Consider the following 12022-nt stretch of genomic DNA (forward strand, 5'->3'; position numbering starts at 1 on the left):
ATGCTTAGGTAGAGTGTTTGCCTAACATTCACAAGAACATGTGTTCAAATTCCCAGCACTACAAAAATAAAAACAAAAATAAATTTTAATTTCTAATCTCTGTTCTCATACTTTAGCTTATGAGTTCAGCCTGAAAGAAAATAAAATTCAATCTTCCTCAAATTCAATGAGCAAACAAAAAGAATCCTGAGAAATAACTCTGTTTTACAACTTTAATAAAATTTGTTAGACCAAAGTTAAGGCTGGACGTGGTGGCACATGCCTATTATCCAGTGGCTCAGGAGGCTGAGGCAGGAGGATTGAGAGTTCCAAGCCAGCCTCAGCAAAAGTGAGGTGCTAAGCAACTCAGTGAGACCCTGTCTCTAAATAAAATACAAAAGAGGGGCTGGGGATATGGCTCAGTGATTGAGTGCCCCAGAGTTCAATCCCAGATACCCTAAAAAAAAAAAAAGTTAATGCATAGATTTTTTTCAGTGAAACAAACTAGTTCTAGAAATGTTAATGGATGAAAGTTCTATATTAATATCAAGTAGGCATCAAGTAATAGTTTGCAATTTGTAATTTGCATTTTTAAACAACAAATAAATCTAGCATTTTTAATATTAATTGACAATTAGAATTGAGTTACTGTGACTGATTAGTTACACTGTTTGCAAACATTTTAAAGTTCTGTTTTATAAAATATTTTTATTACCGTTTTGTAATAGTTCTTTATATACCATAAATGGTAATCTTTTATCTGCACATTTAAAGGTGTTTCCCCAAAATCTGTCATTTGCTTATGGTATTTATTTATGGTTTCTTTTTTGCTTTACAAAGGTATTTTTAAATTATGTAATGAGATTTGTGCTTATTTTAAATAAATGTCCTTCAATGGTTGTTTAATTGTGAAATATATATACTAAAAAATATTATATAATCATTAAAAAGAATAAGTAAGAGCTATACCAATTAATTTAGAACTTGTCCCTTGTGTTTTATTAAGTGAAAAAAGAAAGATGATTATGTATAAAATATGACAGCATATAAAAGATGCTGAAATATACTATACATAGTACATCTTAATGTGTATAACATATATTTTTACATGGTCATGGAAAAAGTTAATACAACATAAAGATCAGCAACACTGGTAGCATGAAAAGGAAGGGTAAAGGAGAAAGACAGTCCCCTGAATTTTTAAAAAAGAAATGACCATGATTTTTTTAAAGCACAATATGTTTATATAAAATTGTATTAACAAATATATATATATATATATGTGTGTGCACAAAAGATAGCCACAGAAATGTCAATGGTGTTTAATTTAGTATGGTTAGATTTTTAGAAGGAAAAAAGAAAAAAGGAAGTAACAGGACAAAAAGACAACTTGAGGAAAAAAAAAATCAAACAAATTTAAATTCGCCCTTTTCAAAAAACAGAACAGACTTGGGGGTAGATGGCAAAACTTTTCACTTTCTCATTTTTAAAGTGAAAAATTCCCCCCATCATCCAATGTGGGTATAGATCCCAGTAATAGTTTTTCAGTTCCCCAAATACCTCATAAAGATGTATACATAAACCTGCTGTAAGTTGTGTCCGTTGAATTGATTTTAAATGCAGGAAATAAAGGAGATATGATACCAATGACATCTTCTTTTCACACTGTGACCTACAGAGACAGCAGGGACAACTTTTGGCCTATCTGCTACATAAAAACTAAATTTACAGTTGAGTGGGGTGGCACACACCTGTAATTCCAGCAGCTAGGGAGGCTGAGGCAGGAGGATCGATAGTTCAAAGCCAGCCTCAGCAAAAGCGAGGCACTAAGCAACTCAGTGAGACCCTGTCTCTAAATAAAATACAAAATAGGGCTGGGGATGTGGCTCAGTGGTCGAGTGCCCGCAAGTTAAATCCCTGGTATCCAAAAACAACTAAATTTACAGAGCGATAAATTTGATGAGTGGTTCTATACTTTTGTATCCATAAAAACCACTTGGGAAGATTGTTAAAATGTATATTTGTGGGTCCCACCCCAGAGATTCTTATTCAGTAGGTCCAGTGACCAATAATCTGTATTTAATAAGCACCCCAGGCAAATGTGGCAGAACATGACAAATCCCCTTGAATTCCAGGGATGGTTGATCTCTTCACAAACTGATTAACCATAGAATTTGAAGAGTATGGCACACTAGAGACCAAGAATTTATTTTAAAATAATTATTTAGATGTTGATGGATCTTTATTTTATTCATTTATTTATACACGGTGATGAGAATCGAACCCAGTGCCTTGCACATGCTAGGTAAGTGCTGTACCTCTGAGCCACAACCCCAGCCTGAGACAAAGAATTTCAAAGTAAAAAGATTCACATTACCTCTCTGACCTAATCCCCCACTCACTCCCTCACTTCCCTCACCCCTTCAGCTCACCAGCCTTCTGGTTACCCTTCCAACAAACCCTCATTCCCTAAACTTTCCAAAGGCTCAGCCTCTCACCGCCCTCAGGTCTTCTTCACTCAGGTGACACTTCTCAGAGACAATGTGTAGAAAATCACAAGCCCCATCTCACTTCTTCTTTTTTTTTTTTAATATTTATTCTTAAGTTTTAGGTGGACACAATATCTTTATTTAACATTTATGTGGTGCTGAGGATCGAACCCAGTGCCTCATGCATGCTAGGCGAGCGCTCTACCACTGAGCCACATCCCCAGCACCCCCATCTCACTTCTTAATTCCTCTTTCTGCTTTAGCATTCCACTATCTAAAAAGACGGCATATTTAACTCATTTTCTTTTGCTTACTAAGCTTGACTCCCATGAGGAGGGGTATTTGCACTTTTCTTCACTGCAGCATACCTAACACCTAGAACAGGGCCTGGACAGAGTTCAGGATTTAACTTGGTCAAGGTAAAACAAATGCAGCTTGAGCAATTCAGTGATAGGAGGCAGATATAACTAGTAAGCAGTTTGTTAACACACAGATTCCTGGTTCAGCAGGTGGGGTTGGGGCCTGAGACTCTGACTTTCTAACAAGAACTCGGCTACAAGAATTCTTATGAAATTTAGAGAGTTGTCCAATACCTCTGCTCATTTTTAGTGAAAGTCAATCTGTTATACTACTTGAGAAGAGAGGCATGTAGACTGAAAAGGAAAAATTCTATCATGTATTTTTAAAAAATATTTATTTTTTATTTGTAGTTGGACACAATATCTTTATTTTATTTATTTATTTTTATGTGGTGCTGAGGATCAAACCCAGGGTCTCGCATGTGCTAGGCGAGCGCTCTACCACTGAGCCACAACCCCAGCCCCTCTGTCGTACAATTTTCAGAAGAGAAAAATTGTTTCCTTAACCTTTTGTCCTAAGCTTCTCCCCTCCAAAATTAAATAATTCTACAATAGAGATATTTTCACTTAACATATTTAACATTTTTTCATAGATATTTACTACAGTCTGGTTCTCAACATGGCATTTGCATGTTTTCCAATTTTTTTTACTCTCATAAATAACGTTTCAGGTGATATTTTTGTTATAGGCCTTTTTGCATTTGTCTAATTATTTCTTTTCAACAAACTCCTAGAAGGGAAATTTGTAAGTCAAAGAATTTAAACCATCACTTTCCAATAGAACTTCCTCCAATGCTCTCTATCTATACTGTTCAACATAGCAGCCACCAGCTGAATGCAGCTGCTGGGCATTTGAAATCCAAGGCAACTGAGAAACTGAATCTTTAGTTGTAGATAATGTTAATTAACTAACATTTAAATGGCTACTTGTGACTAAGAACTAGCATATTAGGAGATCTTGACATGCAATGCCAAATTGCTCTCAAGAAAAATTGTTAAGTACAGAATACAACTGACACTAGGCTTGCTGTATGTATACACATGGATGTATAACCAATGTGATCCTGCAATTTGTACACGTGAAAAATGAGAATTCATACCCTATTTGAATCAAATGTATGATATGTCAAGATCATTGTATTGTCTTGAGCAACTAATAAAAAAAAAGAAAAAAGAAAAATTGTAAGTATATGCCTTCACTCTTAATACATGACAATAACTACTTTTTTATCTAATTGTCAACACTAAATATTATCTAACTATTGAACTTCATAATCTGAAAGTTGAAAAATGTCTTGTGTGGTTTTATTTTTATTTTTACTCTTTCTTCCTTCTTTCCTTTCTTCAGTGTTAGGGATTGAACCCAGAGCCTCACACATGCTAAGTAAGTGCTCTACCACTGGGCGACACATCCCCAGCCCTAAGTGTGGTTTTAATATGCACTTAGTTTTTACTACTAATAATGTTTAATGGGTTTATTTCTTCTGTCATCACACTTATTCAACAGAAAATTATTTAACTCAGAGGTTGGAAATTACCTGGCTTCCAAATCTGTTTTGATGGGACTGTATGTTTTCTTTAAAATTCATTACCACCATTTGTATTCACATAGAAGTGTGAATTTCCAGCTTCATTTAAAAAATTAAGCAGTCTGACAATGTGCCCTCACTTCCAAAAGGCAAGAGAGGAGACTGAGCCATTCTGAGGTGTGGGCTTCCTCACTCAAAATTACTCTTTGGCCTTTCCAGGCATCTGTGTTTACAATTCCTGCCTGAATTAAATTCTGATAAATTAAAAGACAAATAGTGGCTAATAATAAGAGCTGATTTTCAGTCCATGTCTAGCATGCAAATGTGATTTTATAATAGTTGTGGATTATTTTGCAACTAATATTTAACTTGTAGAAGAACATGCCAGTGGTTGTGGAAGTTTTTTACTCACTAGAAAAGTGTGTTGGCCCCCTCCCCAAAGTTTCTGATTTAATAAGTTAGGGTGGACCCTAAGAATTTCCATCTAACCCCATGGTCCAAGTGCAACTTTACACTGAGCCAAGGTTTTCTTAAAGATATGGATCCTCCTAAAAGGGTAGTGACAATACGTAATTTTGACAACAGTATAATTTTATCCACACTCTTTTCTAAAACAAGTCTACATTATTTCACTTTTCTAAAACAAATCTGTATTTATTATTTTGTTTTTCTAAAACAAGTCTACATTTATTATTTCATTTTATCTTCACACACATAAAAATATTCTATGCAGGAGACTGATAATTAAAGGACTAATCACTAATCCCATTTTATAGAGGAAAAGTAAGGCATGAGAGTCAAAGAAAATCCTCTAAGCACACAAGAAGTTAGACGAGCCAAATCAAGCAAAACTGCTAACCTTGGTAAATAAAGGCCAACACAGCAATACAGGACACAACTAAAGTTTGCTTCTACAGACTGGTAGTAACAGAACCATGGCCAGGAACAGAGAAGACAACACAAGATATGGTTCACTGCAACAAACATTTATCAAGTGCTGGTTTGTGTTAATCTTTGCTAATCATGGCTACAGTCTCCACTTTGCGACTGTTGATACTCATAAAGCATAGGGAAAAATAAAAATAAAATCTGAAGCCACAACCTTGAAAAGATAGCCAGTTTTCTGTATCAAAGACAAGGCAAAAACAAATACACTGAAGAGATGGTCAGGGTAAATATGGTGTTGAGTAGAAGAGAAAAGGAGTTGCTATGGGACCTCACATCTGGACTTGGAGGAGTGGCTATCACCAGTCAGTCAAGAATGGGAGGGAAGGAAGAGTACACAATAGAGAGCCCTCCTGGAGCTCAACAGCACAAAGAGCTGCTGTTATCCATGTTGGGTGTGTGTTTGCCAGAAATATCAGGGTTGCTGGAACTCCAGAACTTACAAGGGCATGCTTTTGTGTAGTCTAAATTACCTTGACTATATAAAACTCAAGTCAGAGGGCATAACTTCATGATCCATTTGTAGCCAAGAGATAACCTGATTAGAGATCATAAATTTTCTGGGTTTTTTCCTTCAATTTAAAGAAGCATTCCTAATAAAAAGTTTACAAAATTGTGATCACAAAATTATTTATAAATTAGCCATTCAAGGAAAAGAAAAGAGAGAATTAAATTTTCACTTAAATCGGGTTTATATATGATATTAGTTATTAATTTTAAGTGACTTTTTTAAGATTTAAAATAATAGCAAATAACCATTACAATAGACAAAAAATATAAAAACCCTACAATTAATTTTTTAAAAGCCTATTGAAAATTTTAGTGTACTTGTCATTAGCATTGCAACTGACCTCTCCTATATGTCCATCTTATAGTTTAGCTTGAAAGCACGGAGGCAATAAGGCTTCCACAACTACATTTAGAAAACAGTTGGCAACACAGCTGAAAAAAACTATTCCTCACTCTGTACAAAATCAAAGAAATGCAAACCAAGACAAAGGGATAGAATTTAATACTGATCAGATTAATAAGAATAATTAACTATTTCCAAATAACAAAAATGCATATATAGTTGTTAATGATCAATATACTCTTTGATAACCCTTTTAGAAAATAATTTCCTGGAAATTTTCTAATAAAAACAAGGGCAACATTTATATGTGTTTTTATGTGTTATGGTTTTTTATCTTAACAATTTGTAGAGAGCTATTACTGTATATTACAGATTAGAAAGCTAAAGTTCTGAGAAAATAAATTACTTGCTCAATATTGCCAATAAGTGATAGAGCTAGGTTTAAACTCAAAATTTCCAATTTTAGAGCACACTTTTACAGCAACACTATCCTGCTTTTCTACAAAAAAATCCCAAGTACTTTAAAAAAAAGATGACATTCATGAGGATGGTCATTATATTTTTTAAAAATACTGGAAAATCCCAAAGTAGGAAGAGTTAAGTAAATTTGGGGATATCTGTTGTATAAACTATTATAAAATTATTATAAAGTGGTAAACTATTGAAAAATTTTTATGAAAAAATCAGAATAAAAATATATCTGCAATAAGACATCTATAAACATATATATTATACTCAGATTGGGAAGGGAGGTGCAAAAAATAAATATTATTGCCACTGTAGAATTTCACTATCGGTACTCAATTTTCTTTTGTTTTTATCAGTTTTGTCAGCAAATCAAGCACTCTTACAAATCTATTCTTCTAATTCATATTTCTAGCATCCTAAACAATTTTTCAAACTTCACTATAATTTATTTGTTATAGACCTAGTGAAAGTAATTACATAATATTTTTAAATCAGTGGTTCTGAAACTTTTCTTTAAGTATGGGATCTCCATCATTTTGTTGTTGTTCTAATTAGTTATACATGACAGCAGAATGCACTTTGATTCATTGTACACAAATGCACAATTTTTCACTTCTCTGGTTGTACAATCATACATGTACCTAGGATAATAGGGATCTCCATCTTAACATCAATGATTTTTGCCTACAATCAGAATTTATAGTGTACTTTTGAAATTCCTTAATTAAGATCCTCCACAGTGACCAAAATTAGCAAATTCTTTTTACTTTCACAACTTTGTAGTCACTCCTAGACTCCTGCACCCAACCAGGAATCATCAGCCCAGAGGTTGTAGATGTTTTAAAGATTAGGAGAGTTTCCTACTAAGAACAAGATCTCTAAGTGCTTACAAAGTTAACTAAATATCTTAGCTGTAAGGGATATTCATAATCTCAATACTTTTAAGAATTGCCAATTAATTTATGTCAGGTGTCTCTGAAGTAGGTAAAATGAAATTTAATTCCACTTTAACCAAAAGAAAAGTAAGAGTTTGGTAAGAGTAATTTCCCTATAAATGGCACCATAAACTGTGAAGAGAATTCCCTCTTAGCTATACAAGGTGACATGCAGAGGCCCTTTCAGCCCAGGGGTTGGTCTCTACCAAGCAACATAAACAGACATTTTGTGGGAAAGTCAAGTAGCTGTTCTCCAATGATATCAAACTCATTAAAATAGAAATGTAGTTCAAACATCTCTAACCTCTTTATGATCTACCATTCAGAATTTTTTTTTTTTTTTTTTGTCACACCACTGCCTAATATCCACAGTCCAACTGGATTTTCCTTAGCCAGTCTTAAACTCCAACAGGACTATATTGATCATAGAATTTTGGAGTTCTAGGACCTTTAAGGGACTGGGATCATAGCTCAGTAGCAGAGTACTTGCCTAGCACATGAGAGGCACTGGATTTGATCCTCAGCACCACATAAAAATAAATAAATAAAGATACTGTGTCCATCTACAATTAAGAATAATTTTTTTTTTTTTTAAGAGAAGGGCCCTTAAAAACCATGTGGCTTAATTCCTTTATTTAAATGAGGAGAAAACAAAAGCACTTCCAAGAAAGTTATTGGCTAGTTTAAGGCAAATCCAGACCTGGAACTAAGAAATGTGACCAAACTCTTAAACTTGGCCTCCATATTTCTCCTGACTTTTCAAAAACATCCCATGGAAATATACATGTTCTTTCAATGTTTTCAGGTATATACTGCAGTGGACAGAATAAACTATAATTCTCATTCTCTATAAAGAGTTCCAAGAGAGAGGAAAAACTTCAACAAAGGTTATAAAAAACAGAATCAAGAAACTGGGAGTGAGGAATAATTATTTAATAGTTCTGCTTTCCATTGAACACTTGTTCTAAGATTTTTCACACTCTAATTGATCTTCAAGGTAGTAAGTATCAGCCTAGGCCAAATAAAAGGTCCTAATTTCATCATGTGTTGATATCAAGTTAACAGTCATCACCAATAATATAGTCCAGTCTTACATTCAGTCCCTTTCATTCTTGATTTCCATAATGTATCTCCATTTTAACAGAAGTTTATGGGCAGTATACCTACAAGAAATTTACAACAGTGGTTGCCTCTGGGAGAAGTAGGGTTTGGAGAGATGGAAAGCTGGGGAGTGGGGGATGCTGGCTTAATTTGCCCTGTATTTTCTTCATTGTTGGCTAAAAAATTTACCCTATTCTTATTACTTTTCCACATTCATTAATTAAATTTTTCTTTCTCAATACACAACTGAATGCATACAATTTTATTACCACTTTCAATAGCACAACTATTTTCATTTTTCTCTTTTAAAGAAGATTTCGGGCAAAAAAAAAAAGATTTCGGTATTGAAATTTGTAAAATCTCACAGAAATTTTCAGAGCAAAAAAAGAACCAACACAGTCGCAAAACTCAAGACAGAATTCCAGGATTTAAAACATAAATACATAAACAGGAGTGTGATGTTTTTAAGGGGGCGTTTAGTTCAAAAGCCTTTTGAAAAGGAAAAAACTCTTTCCTGGTATTTAAATGGCAAGGCTTTAAAAAGGGGATTCGAATAGGGCTTCTCATCTCAAACGGGGCACTCATGGTGCAGAGAGTAGAAATCAAAATTTGATTTCTATCTTACTAGCCTAGGACAGAGGACGGAATGGAGTGGATAAGGACCTTGTAACAGTCACGTTCACCAAAGAAAAGAAGCATGATTTAGGAGTTCCTCCAGGATTCGTCCGCCTCATTTGGAGGCAGCAGCTTTTCGTGCAGATGAATCGTGTCCTGGGACGTTACTTGAGCTCGGATTGAGAAACCCGCACCGCACTGAACCCAAACACGCAATTTTCATATAATGGAGCTCAGGGATTGCGGTAATAGATTTACTTGAACAAACCACCCATTATCACCCTCGCCTAGCCAAGGAACAGCTCGCCTCGCTGTCTACTTTGTGTGTCAGGGTCAGCTGTCAACACAACCCTTTGTGTCTCATTCAGAATAAGAGTGGTCCTCAGTCACTCAACAGAAGAAAAATGGAAATGACGGCCGGAAGACATGCGCGCGCGCTCGTGACGAAGTGACATTTGGCGTGGAAAAAAAAAAAGAAAGAAACCCACGGACACAGAGCGAACGCCTGGCCACCTATAGACGCTCTCAACTTTCCCAAGCCGAGCTCTAGCCATCCTCTCCCGGATCACCTCTTGTGTCCCCCTACTTGCCGTCCACCATTCCAGGGACCGCCTCACTGCCCCCCTGGGCTCCGAGAACCGGTCGGGGCGCACCCCTTCTCAGCCTCCACCTCGTTGCTTCTGGGCACTCTGCCGCGCGCCGCAGCCTCCCTCATCCCACGCTCTGTCTGTCCGGCTCCCGCCACAAAGGCAGCGAGTAGAGCCCGGAGTGACAGGCCTTTGGCCTCCGAGCGCCGACAGCACGGGCTGAGTCCCTTCCGTGGACTGACGCCAAGCGGCGGGTGGAGGACGGGTGCGGGTTTCGGGCTGGCACAGGCGCCTGCCCGAGCCACATAAATGCACTCGCGCTCACACCCCGCTTCACTTTCCAGTTCCTCTAGGAAAAGTCCCGCAGCGCTCCCCGGCGCAGGCAGGGTGTCCGGCCCGCCAAAGGGCAGCTCCTGAGAGGGAGAAGCCGTGCGCTGGCGCCGGCCTTGCGCCCTCTCACCTCTAGCCTCCCAGCACCCGCATCCGGGAGTCCCCCCAGCCGCTCACCTGGCCCTGGCGGGGCGCGGAGGCAGAGGACCGGGGGTGGCCCTCGCCTGGACCGGGCTGGTTTCCCCACCCCCAGTCCGGCTCCCAGCGCTGCGCTCCACTCGCTTCGGCTACCCTCCTCCGAGGTGCTAGCGCCGCCGGCGGCTGGCGTCTCTCTGGCAGGCTCGCTGGCCGCGCGCTCAGTTCCCCGGGGCGGAGCAAGGCGGCGGCCGCCGCGGCCAGAGGCGGATTCCTCAGGTGCTGCCCCTCCCGCTCGCCCAGAACCTACACCGCGAGGATCCCGGCTTCCTCTCCCGGAGCCCCGCCTCTTGCCCTCCCGCAGCCTTGACGCCTGCGAGTGGCCTTTAAGTCCCCCCTCGCTCCCCTCGAGGGTAGTGGGAACACCGTTCCTTACGCACCCCCTCCAAACTCGCCCCCACCCATACTGGGGAGCCCTGGGTGCACTGTCCTCACGCCTCCATTTCCAAACTCCTCGCAGAGATGAGTGTGTGGGTGGCCACTGTGGGGTGTGGAGGTGGGGGTGTGCAGAGGGTCCCCTAGGAAAAAGGATTGCTCCCCCTCGCCCCAGGGCTGCTGACGTGCGCAGCCAAGAAGAAAAATTATTTTCTGGCCGCGTCCGCGTTCATTCACAGAGTGCTCTCGCCTCATTGCGCGATTGCTTTCTCTGTTCACTGGACGGCGGCTAAAGAACCTCAAGCGTGAACTCAGCCTGGGCAATGGTGGGTCAAAAACCCTTGGCCTTTTGCACGAAGGGAGGTAGGGCGGGGGCAGGGCGCAGACAAAACCAAACAAACGCGGGATCTCCCGGCCAAGCAGACTTTTGCACCTCCGGAATGAGCAACCCGAGGGTTGTCGGACTTCTGGCCTGGCGGTCACGCCAGCGGTTAGGGGACTCAGCGGCTTCGCCATGGCTGGTGCGGAGTTCTCCAGGACCACAGGGGGAAGCTCCGTCCAAGGGTAGCCCCTTCCATCGGGGCCTCGTCTTTATTGGATAGTGCAGTGACAAACGTTCTGGAGGGATGATGCTGCCGAATAGTAACAGATGTTACTCCACTTTTCACAGTTGACGTCTTTTGTATTAGAGATGCAGTTCTATTTTCTTAAACCGTAATTGTTGCCAGGGATAGATGACTCCACCTTATGGAAGAAGATCCAAGCTAGATGGATACAGAAATTATACAGAAAAGTTTATCTCTTTTACTCAGCCTGTTGGTGGGAGTGGGGTAGGCTGCAGCAGCGCCCCGTCCCAAGTGGGTTGCTATCAGTGTCAAGTGTTAACATATCATTGTCAATTATTTAAAGACAATGCCAGTTAAACTTAGATCACATAATCTCTAAGTTAGTACTTTTGTTTGCTTGTCTCACTTTAAATTTTTTTCTCTAGAACCAAAATTAATGTGTTTTTTTTTCTTTTTTTCTATTGGTCGACACAGAAGGAATTGCCTAGAAGTCTGTAATCACCAGAAAGTAACTCAAGGCATAGTTCAGTTATGATTAGCAAAAATAAAAGATTTGTTTGCAGTTTGGATTGTCTTCTCTCTCTCCCACGGTAGGAAGACATATTATTATTATTATTTGACCTTGGGATTAAGCCCAGAGGCGCTTTACCACTGAGTCACATCCCCAACCCTCTAAATTACTTAGGGTCTTGCTAA

General features: G+C 39.1%; 1 protein-coding gene across 6 annotated transcripts in view; it reads right to left on the reverse strand.

Annotated features, from left to right (window-relative positions):
• The window catches only part of Greb1l (GREB1 like retinoic acid receptor coactivator), a 254326-nt gene extending 243815 nt beyond the window's left edge, over positions 1–10511 (reverse strand). For all 6 annotated transcript variants that reach the window (XM_071602867.1, XM_071602868.1, XM_027942911.2 and 3 more), the window contains exon 1: positions 10368–10511. The gene's annotated coding sequence lies outside the window, so the exon portion shown is untranslated. The remainder of the gene's footprint in view (positions 1–10367) is intronic.
• Positions 10512–12022: the final 1511 nt, after the last annotated feature.

The sequence above is a fragment of the Marmota flaviventris genome, chromosome 16, assembly GCF_047511675.1.
Source record: "Marmota flaviventris isolate mMarFla1 chromosome 16, mMarFla1.hap1, whole genome shotgun sequence".
In the NCBI taxonomy this organism is placed as follows: Eukaryota; Metazoa; Chordata; class Mammalia; order Rodentia; family Sciuridae; genus Marmota; species Marmota flaviventris.